Source organism: Ranitomeya imitator, chromosome 5 (assembly GCF_032444005.1).
Source record: "Ranitomeya imitator isolate aRanImi1 chromosome 5, aRanImi1.pri, whole genome shotgun sequence".
Lineage (NCBI taxonomy): Eukaryota > Metazoa > Chordata > Amphibia > Anura > Dendrobatidae > Ranitomeya > Ranitomeya imitator.
Window position 1 is genome coordinate 272791403 of NC_091286.1, and position 13655 is coordinate 272805057.

Sequence of the window (13655 nt, forward strand, 5' to 3'; positions counted from 1 at the left end):
CTCCTTTTTTTGTTTTTTCAAAAATTCAAAAAATAGATATATTTTATATAGTCTATTATGTCAGGCTGAGGCTTGGTGTATCTGTGTTGGAAAAATCATAGCTTTGCAGGCATACAGTTAGGTCCATATATATTTGGATAGCGACAACATTTTTCTAATTTTGGTTATAGACATTACCACAATGAATTTTAAACAAAACAATTCAGATGCAGTTGAAGTTCAGACTTTCAGCTTTCATTTGAGGGTATCCACATTAAAATTGGATGAAGGAGTTTCAGCTCTTTAACATGTGCCACCCTGTTTTTAAAGGGACCAAAAGTAATTGGACAATTGACTCCAAGGCTATTTCACAATCAGGTGTGGGCAATCCCTTCGTTATGTCATTCTCAACTAAGCAGATAAAAGGCCTGGAGTTGATTTGAGGTGTGGTGCTTGCATTTGGAAGGTTTGCTGTGAAGTAAACATGCGGTCAAAGGAACTCTCCATGCAGGTGAAACAAGCCATCCTTAAGCTGCGAAAACAGAAAAAACCCAACCGAGAAATTGCTACAATATTAGGAGTGGCAAAATCTACATTTTGGTACATCCTGAGAAAGTAAGAAAGCACTGGTGAACTCATCAATGCAAAAAGACCTGGGCACCCACGGAAGACAACAGTGGTGGATGATCGGAGAATAATCTCCATGGTGAAGAGAAACTCCTTCACAACAGCCAACCAAGTGACAACACTCTCCAGGTGGTTGGCGTATCAATATCCAAATCTACCATAAAGAGAAGACTGCATGAAAGTAAATACAGAGGGTTCACTGCACGCTGCAAGCCACTCATAAGCAGCAAGAATAAAAAGGCTAGACTGGACTTTGCTAAAAAAAATCTAAAAAACACAGCACAGTTCTGGAAGAACATTCTTTGGACAGATGAAACCAAGATCAACCTCTACCAGAATGATGGAAAGAGAAAAGTATGGCAAAGGCGTGGTACAGCTCATGATCCAAAGCATACCACATCATCTGTAAAACACGGCGGAGGCAGTGTGATGGCTTGGGCATGCATGGCTGCCAGTGGCACTGGGTCATTAGTGTTAATTGATGATGTGACACAGGACAGAAGCAGCCAAATGAATTCTGAGGTATTCAGAGCCATACTGTGTGCTCAGATCCAGCCAAATGCAGCCAAACTGATTGGTCGTCGTTTCATACTACAGATGGACAATGACCCAAAACATAAAGCCAAAGCCACCTAGGAGTTTATTAAAGCAAAGAAGTGGAATATTCTTGAATGGCCAAGTCAGTCACCTGATCTCAACCCAATTGAGCATGCATTTCACTTGTTAAAAACTAAACTTCAGACAGAAAGGCCCAAAAACAAACAGCAACTGAAAACCACCGCAGTGAAGGCCTGGCAGAGCATCAAAAAGGAGGAAACAGCGCCTGGTGATGTCCATGAGTTCAAGACTTCAGGCAGTCATTGCCAACAAAGGGTTTCAACCAAGTACTAAAAATGAACATTTTATTATTGAATCTGTCCAATTACTTTTGGTCCATTTAAAAACAGGGTGGCACATGTTAAGGAGCTGAAACTTCCAAACCCTTCATCTGATTTTAATGTTGTTACCCTCAAATGAAAGCTGAAAGTCTGAACTTCAACTGCATCTGAATTGTTTTGTTTAAAATTCATTGTGGTAATGTTTATTATCAAAATTAGAAAAATGTTGTCTCTGTCCAAATATATATGGGCCTAACTGTAAGTTGCGTAGTTCTGTCTGCTAGGCTTGTTCTTTTCTTTTTTTCTAAATTCTCCAAAAAAAACCCAAAAATGTATACAGTCTCTTATGTCAGGCTGAGGCCTGGTGTATCTGTGGTGCAAAAATCGTTTCGCAGGCATACGTAGCATAGTTCTGTCTCCTAGCCTTGTTCTACTTTTTTTGTTTTTCAAAAATTCACCAAAAAAACAAAAAATATTTTATACAGTCTGTTATCTGTGGTTGTGGCTTGGTGTATCTGTGGTGGAAAAATCGTAGTTTCTCAGGCATATGTAGCTCCTGTGCTCCCTCCTATGCCAGTCTTCTCCTGAGCTGTTGGGAGGAAATAATCATCTTTGGAGGTCCCTCTTCTGCACTGAGCGACAAGGTTGTGTTATGGCTTTGTTACTAATGTTTTTGTAATTTGGAGGGGTAGTGAAGTGGAATTCAGCAATTTTGTTAAAGAACTGAACACTAACAATCTTGGACTCCAGTTCACTTTTGAGTTTAACACATCAAGATTGGCATTCCTTGATGTGATGATTCAAAAGAATTACAGAGGTGAACTAGAGACTAGTACAGTCAGGATACCACTACAATCAACTCCCTCCTGAAGAGGGAATCTAACCAAACCGGCCCCACCTCAGGAGGGGTATCCCAAAGAGCCAATACCTAAGGGTGCACAGGGACTGTTCAGACTCTTCCATTTACAAACAGCAGGCGGATGACCTTTAAAGGCACTTAAGTTGCCCTAAAAAAGTGCTTAGGTAAGCATACAGGATTTATCTCAGTAGGGATCGGAGACATCTTCTTGACCCCACCCCTAAAATGGAAGAGAGGAATACTGTCAGGTTCATTAACAGATTCTTTAGCAGGGCAAAGCAGGTGAGTGACATACTGCAACACCATTGGTCCTTTCTGTGGATGGACGACGACATAACAGAGAGTGTCTCACCATTTCCCCAAATACCTACAGAAGAGGTAGACCTTTGAGGGATAGATTAGTCCACAGCAATTACCAACCCAACACCAATCCATCCTGGTTATAATCCCAGTCAAAGGGGTGTTACAGATGTGGCAGGTGTAAGTCCTGTAGAGCTATTCTTCCAGGTAAAGATTTTAGGAGCAATGCAACAGGAACTATATACCCAATCTGCCAATTTATCAACTGTCAATCCAAAGGAGAGGTATTCATGGCCACATGTGAATGTGAGTTGGAATATGTGGGCAGGACTAGGAGGGAACTATGGAAAATGATGGGAGAACATCTTATAGATATGCATAACAAAAAGGATACTCCTGTTGAGAACCACATTACCTCATACACCAAGGCTACATAGGTGTTATGAGGCTCATAGGGACTGAGAAAATCAACCCACCCCCTAGGGGAGGGAATTAGGACAGACTGATACTACAGAGGGCAACCCAATGGATTTTCAATTTGAAGACCACACATCCAAGGGGCTTAATGAACAAATCTCCTTTTCTGCAATGTAGGTGTTTATTAGGGAGAGTAGTCATTAAGGACAGCCATCATTGAGTGGGGGCACCAATTGCTCAGCTCATTAGGGTGCCAACCTCCACATTAGGTAGCTTGTATTATAGTCTATGATATGATTAGGACTAATAGACCCCCCTCTCTCTTTCCCCCTTTGTGGCTTCCTCAATATCCCCCCTCACCCCATGATCCATTGTGTTGCGCCATAAGAATTCTCTTAATTTGTTCTTCAAAAAATCACCCTTTCATCACAATCATTAGGTTATCAGGTACTTCTTTGGGTCTCTTATGACCCAATCCTCTGTATACATCATGGTATCATGTAACATAGTAACATAGTAACATATAGTAACATAGTTAGTAAGGCCGAAAAAAGACATTTGTCCATCCAGTTCAGCCTATATTCCATCATAATAAATCCCCAGATCTACGTCCTTCTACAGAACCTAATTGTATGATACAATATTGTTCTGCTCCAGGAAGACATCCAGGCCTCTCTTGAACCCCTCGACTGAGTTCGCCATCACCACCTCCTCAGGCAAGCAATTCCAGATTCTCACTGCCCTAACAGTAAAGAATCCTCTTCTATGTTGGTGGAAAAACCTTCTCTCCTCCAGACGCAAAGAATGCCCCCTTGTGCCCGTCACCTTCCTTGGTATAAACAGATCCTCAGCGAGATATTTGTATTGTCCCCTTATATACTTATACATGGTTATTAGATCGCCCCTCAGTCGTCTTTTTTCTAGACTAAATAATCCTAATTTCGCTAATCTATCTGGGTATTGTAGTTCTCCCATCCCCTTTATTAATTTTGTTGCCCTCCTTTGTACTCTCTCTAGTTCCATTATATCCTTCCTGAGCATCGGTGCCCAAAACTGGACACAGTACTCCATGTGCGGTCTAACTAGGGATTTGTACAGAGGCAGTATAATGCTCTCATCATGTGTATCCAGACCTCTTTTAATGCACCCCATGATCCTGTTTGCCTTGGCAGCTGCTGCCTGGCACTGGCTGCTCCAGGTAAGTTTATCATTAACTAGGATCCCCAAGTCCTTCTCCCTGTCAGATTTACCCAGTGGTTTCCCATTCAGTGTGTAATGGTGACATTGATTCCTTCTTCCCATGTGTATAACCTTACATTTATCATTGTTAAACCTCATCTGCCACCTTTCAGCCCAAGTTTCCAACTTATCCAGATCCATCTGTAGCAGAATACTATCTTCTCTTGTATTAACTGCTTTACATAGTTTTGTATCATCTGCAAATATCGATATTTTACTGTGTAAACCTTCTACCAGATCATTAATGAATATGTTGAAGAGAACAGGTCCCAATACTGACCCCTGCGGTACCCCACTGGTCACAGCGACCCAGTTAGAGACTATACCATTTATAACCACCCTCTGCTTTCTATCACTAAGCCAGTTACTAACCCATTTACACACAATTTCCCCCAGACCAAGCATTCTCATTTTGTGTACCAACCTCTTGTGCGGCACGGTATCAAACGCTTTGGAAAAATCGAGATATACCACGTCCAATGACTCACCGTGGTCCAGCCTATAGCTTACCTCTTCATAAAAACTGATTAGATTGGTTTGACAGGAGCGATTTCTCATAAACCCATGCTGATATGGAGTTAAACAGTTATTCTCATTGAGATAATCCAGAATAACATCCCTCAGAAACCCTTCAAATATTTTACCAACAATAGAGGTTAGACTTACTGGCCTATAATTTCCAGGTTCACTTTTAGAGCCCTTTTTGAATATTGGCACCACATTTGCTATGCGCCAATCCTGCGGAACAGACCCTGTCGCTATAGAGTCCCTAAAAATAAGAAATAATGGTTTATCTATTACATTACTTAGTTCTCTTAGTACTCGTGGGTGTATGCCATCCGGACCCGGAGATTTATCTATTTTAATCTTATTTAGCCGGTTTCGCACCTCTTCTTGGGTTAGATTGGTGACCCTTAATATAGGGTTTTCATTGTTTCTTGGGATTTCACCTAGCATTTCATTTTCCACCGTGAATACCGTGGAGAAGAAGGTGTTTAATATGTTAGCTTTTTCCTCGTCATCTACAACCATTCTTTCCTCACTATTTTTTAAGGGGCCTACATTTTCAGTTTTTATTCTTTTACTATTGATATAGTTGAAGAACAGTTTGGGATTAGTTTTACTCTCCTTAGCAATGTGCTTCTCTGTTTCCTTTTTGGCAGCTTTAATTAGTTTTTTAGATAAAGTATTTTTCTCCCTATAGTTTTTTAGAGCTTCAATGGTGCCATCCTGCTTTAGTAGTGCAAATGCTTTCTTTTTACTGTTAATTGCCTGTCTTACTTCTTTGTTTAGCCACATTGGGTTTTTCCTATTTCTAGTCCTTTTATTCCCACAAGGTATAAACCGCTTACACTGCCTATTTAGGATGTTCTTAAACATTTCCCATTTATTATCTGTATTCTTATTTCTGAGGATATTGTCCCAGTCTACCAGATTAAGGGCATCTCTAAGCTGGTCAAACTTGTGGTAATGTGATGTGGTAATATCAAATCTGTTGGAAATGCATCATTTGTGTGATAAGGAGTCTGGACACATATGCCTAACATTGCGCTCCTGCACTAGGCCCTTAGAGTTGTTTACAGGGCTGAAATAAAGAGTCTTGTTCAACTCTCCATAACATTGTAGTCGTCATAAAGAGAACATACAACTCACGATGATGATATCCTTACTAGGCTTGCTCCTCAGTGGCGCTAAACAGGACCCCCCCCCTTGATGACATTGAGCACTTGTTACCACACATGATGCAATAGCGCTCCCGCTGGATATGATGCATGCAATCCAGCTTGACTTCTTACGTTCCACCGGCCGGAAGTGCGGCTCATGTGATAGTAACACTAATAGTAGCACAAATAGTAGCACAAGTAGTAGATAGTAGCACAATTAGTAGCACTGCATAACACATTTAGCAGCAGCTCTGTCTGGGCAAAGGACATGTGCCCTATTATTCTAATACTCCCCCCTCTGATGTATCATAACTGAAGAAACGTGTAGGAAAACCTGTCAATCTGATACATCGATCTTTACCGCTAACAGGGTAATCTGTATATATCAGAAAATACAGCCTTATGGAAGCAATGAGAATGTTCCTTTATTTTATGCGGATCATAAGACACTTACTGTATGATGTCAATGTCCTCATATTACTAGGTTGTTCATGTAAGTGGAGTTTTTGGCAACAGGACCCTATTTTCTGCTGTTATTACAAAATAGCAGTAACCTGTTTTGCATTTGATCCTGCTCTGCATTTATCTTATGTGTATATACCACATGTGCTCAGAAAAGTAGTCTGTCACTCTGTGGAAGGTAACTTTTTTCAAGCGCAAATAGCCAGTTCTTATGGTCCCATATGAGGATCTATAACTTGTTCCCATAGGCAAAACACTGATGCATGTGTGTGATGCTGTGAGATTAGCCTAGGTTTCAGCACCTGTCTTGTAAAATTTCAGATTATTTGTACATATTAGTCCTCTAAACTGGTTTGGACCTTTATTGATGAGATACTGTGAAATCACCAGGTACTCACATTGGTTCACTTAACCTGGTATCCAATGCTTCAATTGTTAACCTAATTGGTCAGCAGGTGTTCCAGTGACCAACTTAAGGTACCTTCACACTGATCAACTTTCCAACGATCATGACCAGTGATACGACCTGGCCATGATCTTTGGAAAGTCCTTGTGTGGTCGCTGGGGAGCTTTCACAGAGACAGCTCTCCAGCGACCAACGATGCCGAAGTCCCCGGGTAACCAGGGTAAACATCGGGTTACTAAGCACAGGGCCGCGCTTAGTAACCCAATGTTTACCCTGGTTACTATTGTAAAAGTAAAAAAAAAAACACTACATACTTACATTCCGGTGTCTGTCACGTCCCTCGCCCTCAGCTTCCCGCACTGACTCTGTGAGCGCCGGCCGTAAAGTAGAGCACAGCGGTGACGTCACCGCTGTGCTTTACGGCCGGCGCTCACAGTCAGTGCAGGAAGTGTTATGACCTGGTGGTCAGGACAATAATGGACCTGGTGGTTAAGAGCACACGGAATGACCTGATAGTTACTGATAATAAGGATGAGCTCTGGGACGTGGGAACTCTGCTGACCGCAATCCCTAAACCTATCAAACACACTAGAAATAGCCGTGGATTACGCCTAACGCTCCCTATGCAACTCGACACAGCCTAAGAAACTAGCTAGCCCTGAAGATAGAAAAATAAAGCCTACCTTGCCTCAAAGAAATTCCCCAAAGGAAAAGGTAGCCCCCCACATATAATGACTGTGAGTAAAGATGAAAATACAAACACAGAGATGAAATAGATTTAGCAAAGTGAGGCCCGACTTACTGAACAGACCGAGGATAGGAAAGGTTACTTTGCGGTCAGCACAAAAACCTACAAAAAGACCACGCAGAGGGCGCAAAAAGACCCTCCGCACCGACTCACGGTGCAGAGGCGCTCCCTCTGCGTCCCAGAGCTTCCAGCAAGCAAGACAACAAATTAAATAGCAAGCTGGACAGAAAAATAGAAAAACAAAGAAATACAAGCTGGAACTTAGCTTCAGATGGGAAGACAGGTCACAAGAACGATCCAGGAGTGAACTAGACCAATACTGGAACATTGACAGGTGGCATAGAGCAAAGATCTAAGTGGAGTTAAATAGAGCAGCAGCTAGCGAATTAACCTAGTCACCTGTGAAACTCAGAAACATCCACCAGAGGAAGTCCATGGACAGAACCAGCCGAAGTACCATTCATGACCACAGGAGGGAGCCCGACATCAGAATTCACAACAGTACCCCCCCCCTTGAGGAGGGGTCACCGAACCCTCACCAGAGCCCCCAGGCCGACCAGGATGAGCCAAATGAAAGGCACGAACCAGATCGGCAGCATGAACATCAGAGGCAAAAACCCAGGTATTATCTTCCTGACCATAACCCTTCCACTTGACCAGGTACTGAAGTTTCCGTCTCGAAACACGAGAATCCAAAATCTTCTCCACCACATACTCGAACTCCCCCTCAACTAACACCGGGGCAGGAGGATCAACGGATGGAACCACAGGCGCCATGTATCTCCGCAATAACGACCTATGGAACACATTATGGATGGCAAAAGAAGCAGGAAGGGCCAAACAAAATGACACAGGATTGATAACCTCAGAAATCTTATACGGACCAATGAAACGAGGCTTAAACTTAGGAGAAGAAACCTTCATAGGAACATAACGAGACGACAACCAAACCAAATCCCCAACACGAAGTCGGGGACCCACACAGCACCGGCGGTTAGCGAAACGTTGAGCCTTCTCCTGGGACAATGTCAAATTGTCCACCACATGAGTCCAAATCTGCTGCAACCTATCCACCACAGTATCTACACCAGGACAGTCTGAAGACTCAACCTGCCCTGAAGAGAAACGAGGATGGAAACCAGAATTGCAGAAAAACGGCGAAACCAAAGTAGCCGAGCTGGCCCGATTATTAAGGGCGAACTCAGCCAATGGCAAATAGGACACCCAATCATCCTGATCAGCAGAAACAAAGCATCTCAGATATGTTTCCAAAGTTTGATTAGTTCGTTCGGTTTGGCCATTTGTCTGAGGATGGAAAGCCGAGGAAAAAGACAAATCAATGCCCATCCTAGCACAAAAGGATCACCAAAACCTTGAAACAAACTGGTAACCTCTGTCAGAAACGATGTTCTCCGGGATACCATGTAAACGAACCACATGCTGGAAAAATAATGGCACCAAATCAGAGGAGGAAGGCAATTTAGACAAAGGTACCAAATGGACCATCTTAGAAAAGCGATCACAAACCACCCAAATGACCGACATCTTTTGAGCGACGGGGAGATCCGAAATAAAATCCATAGAAATATGCGTCCAGGGCCTCTTCGGGACCGGCAAGGGCAAAAGCAACCCACTGGCATGAGAACAGCAGGGCTTAGCCCGAGCACAAGTCCCACAGGACTGCACAAAAGAACGCACATCCCGTGACAAAGACGGCCACCAGAAGGATCTAGCCACCAAATCTCTGGTACCAAAGATTCCAGGATGCCCAGCCAACACTGAACAATGAATCTCAGAGATAACTCTACTAGTCCATCTATCAGGGACAAACAGTTTCTCCGCTGGGCAACGGTCAGGTCTATCAGCCTGAAATTTTTGCAGTACCCGCCGCAAATCAGGGGAGATGGCAGACAAAATTACCCCCTCTTTGAGAATACCCGCTGGCTCAGGAACACCCGGAGAGTCAGGCACAAAACTCCTTGACAGGGCATCAGCCTTCACATTCTTAGAGCCCGGAAGGTACCAAACCACAAAATCAAAACGGTAGAAAAATAACGACCATCGAGCCTGTCTCGGATTCAACCGTTTGGCAGACTCAAGATAAGTTAAATTCTTGTGATCTGTCAAGACCACCACGCGATGTTTGGCTCCTTCCAGCCAATGATGCCACTCCTCGAATGCCCACTTCATGGCCGACAATTCACGATTACCAACATCATAGTTACGCTCAGCAGGCGAAAACTTTCTAGAAAAGAAAGCACATGGCTTCATCACCGAGCCATCAGAACTTCTTTGCGACAAAACAGCCCCTGCTCCAATCTCAGAAGCATCAACCTCAACCTGAAACGTAAGCAAAACATCTGGCTGGCACAACACAGGGGCAGAAGAAAAACGATGCTTCAACTCCTGAAAAGCCTCTACAGCCGCAGAAGACCAATTGACCACATCAGCACCCTTCTTGGTCAAATCAGTCAACGGTTTAGCAACAGTAGAAAAATTAGCGATGAAGCGCTGATAAAAATTAGCAAAGCCCAGGAACTTTTGCAGGCTCTTCACAGATGTCGGCTGAGTCCAATCGTAAATGGCCTGGACTTTAACAGGGTCCATCTCGATAGTAGAAGGGGAAAAAATGAACCCCAAAAATGAAACCTTCTGAACTCCAAAGAGACACTTTGACCCCTTCACAAACAAGGAATTCGCACGAAGGACCTGGAACACCATTCTGACCTGCTTCACATGAGACTCCCAATCATCCGAAAAGACCAAAATATCATCCAAATACACAATCAGGAATTTATCCAGGTACTCTCGGAAGATGTCATGCATAAAGGACTGAAATACTGATGGAGCATTGGAAAGCCCGAATGGCATAACCAGGTACTCAAAACGGCCCTCGGGCGTATTAAATGCAGTTTTTCATTCATCGCCTTGTTTAATACGCACAAGATTATACGCCCCTCGAAGATCTATCTTGGTGAACCAACTAGCCCCCTTAATCCGAGCAAACAAATCAGACAGCAGCGGCAAAGGATACTGAAATTTGACTGTAATTTTATTAAGAAGGCGGTAATCAATACAAGGTCTCAAAGAACCATCCTTCTTGGCCACAAAAAAGAACCCTGCTCCTAACGGTGATGACGACGGGCGAATATGGCCTTTCTCCAAGGATTCCTTTATATAACTCCGCATAGCGGCGTGTTCTGGCACAGATAAATTGAACAATCGGCCCTTAGGAAACTTACTACCAGGAATCAAATTAATAGCACAATCGCAATCCCTATGAGGAGGTAGGGCACTGGCTTTGGGCTCATCAAATACATCCTGATAATCCGACAAAAACTCTGGAACTTCAGAAGGAGTGGAAGATGAAATAGACAAAAATGGAACATCACCATGTACCCCCTGACAACCCCAGCTGGACACAGACATAGATTTCCAGTCCAATACTGGATTATGAACCTGTAGCCATGGCAACCCCAAAACGATCACATCATGCAGATTATGCAACACCAGAAAGCGGATATCCTCCTGATGTGCAGGAGCCATGCACATGGTCAATTGGGTCCAATACTGAGGCTTATTCTTGGCCAAAGGCGTAGCATCAATTCCTCTCAATGGAATAGGATACTGCAAGGGCTCCAAGAAAAAACCACAGCGCCTAGCATACTCCAAGTCCATCAAATTCAGGGCAGCTCCTGAATCCACAAATGCCATAACAGAATAGGATGACAAAGAGCAAATCAGAGTAACGGACAATAGAAATTTAGACTGTACCGTACCAATGGTGGCAGACCTAGCGAACCGCTTAGTGCGCTTAGGACAATCGGAGATAGCATGAGTGGAATCACCACAGTAAAAACATAGCCCATTCCGAAATCTGTGTTCTTGCCGTTCAGCTCTGGTCAAAGTCCTATCACATTGCATAGGCTCAGGCCCATGCTCAGATAGTACCGCCAAATGGTGCACAGCTTTATGCTCACGCAAGCGTCGATCGATCTGAATGGCCAAGGACATAGACTCATTCAGACCAGCAGGCATGGGAAACCCCACCATGACATCCTTAAGGGCTTCAGAGAGACCCTTTCTGAAGATTGCTGCCAGGGCACATTCATTCCACTGAGTGAGCACAGACCACTTTCTAAACTTCTGACAATATATCTCCGCTTCATCCTGACCCTGACACAGAGCCAGCAAGATTTTCTCTGCCTGATCCACTGAATTAGGTTCGTCATAAAGCAATCCAAGCGCCAGGAAAAACGCATCAACATCACGCAATGCCGGATCTCCTGGCGCAAGGGAAAATGCCCAGTCTTGAGTGTCACCACGTAACAAAGAAATAATGATCTTTACTTGCTGAACAGGGTCACCTGAGGAGCGAGGTTTCAAGGCAAGAAACAATTTACAATTATTTTTGAAATTCAAGAACTTAGATCTATCACCAAAAAACAAATCAGGAATTGGAATCCTAGGCTCTGACATCGGATTCTGAACCACAAAATCTTGAATGTTTTGTATCCTTGTAGTGAGATTATCCATCCAAGAGGACAGACCTTGAATGTCCATGTTTGCACTAGTGTCCTGAACCACCCAGAGGTCAAGGGGAAAATAGAGACAAAACACACTGCAAAGAAAAAAAAATGGTCTCAGAACTTCTCTTATCCCTCTATTGAGATGCATTAGTCATTTGGGCCATATGTACTGTTATGACCTGTTGGTCAGGACAATAATGGACCTGGTGGTTAAGAGCACATGGAATGACCTGATAGTTACTGATAATAAGGATGAGCTCTGGTACGTGGGAACTCTGCTGACCGCAATCCCTAAACCTATCAAACACACTAGAAATAGCAGTGGATTGCGCCTAACGCTCCCTATGCAACTCAGCACAGCCTAAGAAACTAGCTAGCCCTGAAGAAAGAAAAATAAAGCCTACCTTGCCTCAGAGAAATTCCCCAAAGGAAAAGGCAGCCCCCCACATATAATGACTGTGAGTAAAGATGAAAATACAAACACAGAGATTAAATAGATTTAGCAAAGTGAGGCCCGACTTACTGAACAGACCGAGGATAGGAAAGGTAACTTTGCGGTCAGCACAAAAACCTACAAAAAAACCACGCAGAGGGCGCAAAAAGACCCTCCGCACCGACTCACGGTGCAGAGGCGCTCCCTCTGCGTCCCAGAGCTTCCAGCAAGCAAGACAACAAATTAAATAGCAAGCTGGACAGAAAAATAGAAAACCAAAAAAAAACAAGCTGGATCTTAGCTTCTGATGGGAAGACAGGTCACAAGAACGATCCAGGAGTGAACTAGACCAATACTGGAACATTGACAGGTGGCATAGAGCAAAGATCTAAGTGGAGTTAAATAGAGCAGCAGCTAACAAATTAACCTAGTCACCTGTGAAACTCAGAAACACCCACCAGAGGAAGTCCATGGACAGAACCAGCCGAAGTACCATTCATGACCACAGGAGGGAGCCCGGCAACAGAATTCACTACAGGGAAGCTGACGGCGAGGGACGTGACAGACATCGGAATGTGAGTATGTAGTGTTTTTTTTTACTTTTACAATGGTAACCAGGGTAAACATCGGGTTACTAAGCGCGGCCCTGTGCTTAGTAACCCGATGTTTACCCTGGTTACCCGGGGACTCATCGCTGGATCGGCGTCACACACGCCGATCCAGAGATGACACCGGGTGACCTGACGACAAAATAAAGTTCTGGCCTTCTAGCTCCGACCAGCGATGTCACAGCAGGATCCTGATCGCTGCTGCGTGTCAAACACAACGAGATTGCTATCCAGGACGCTGCAACGTCATGGATCGCTATCGTTCTCGTTCAAAAGTTGCTCAGTGTGACGGTACCTTTATGGTTTGGGCTCCTATGATTTGTGGCGATGCCTTTCTGACAAAGCCCAGCATAAGCATGCAGGTACCACGGTCTCTGTAGTGAACGATACAGGGAGGACGCTACTTTCCTATTGTATCTTGTATCTTGGATGCTGCATTCAATTTTTTTGCACACTTGCACATTGCACTTTTTGCTATATGTTGTTTGTGGTGATTTTTAAATTGT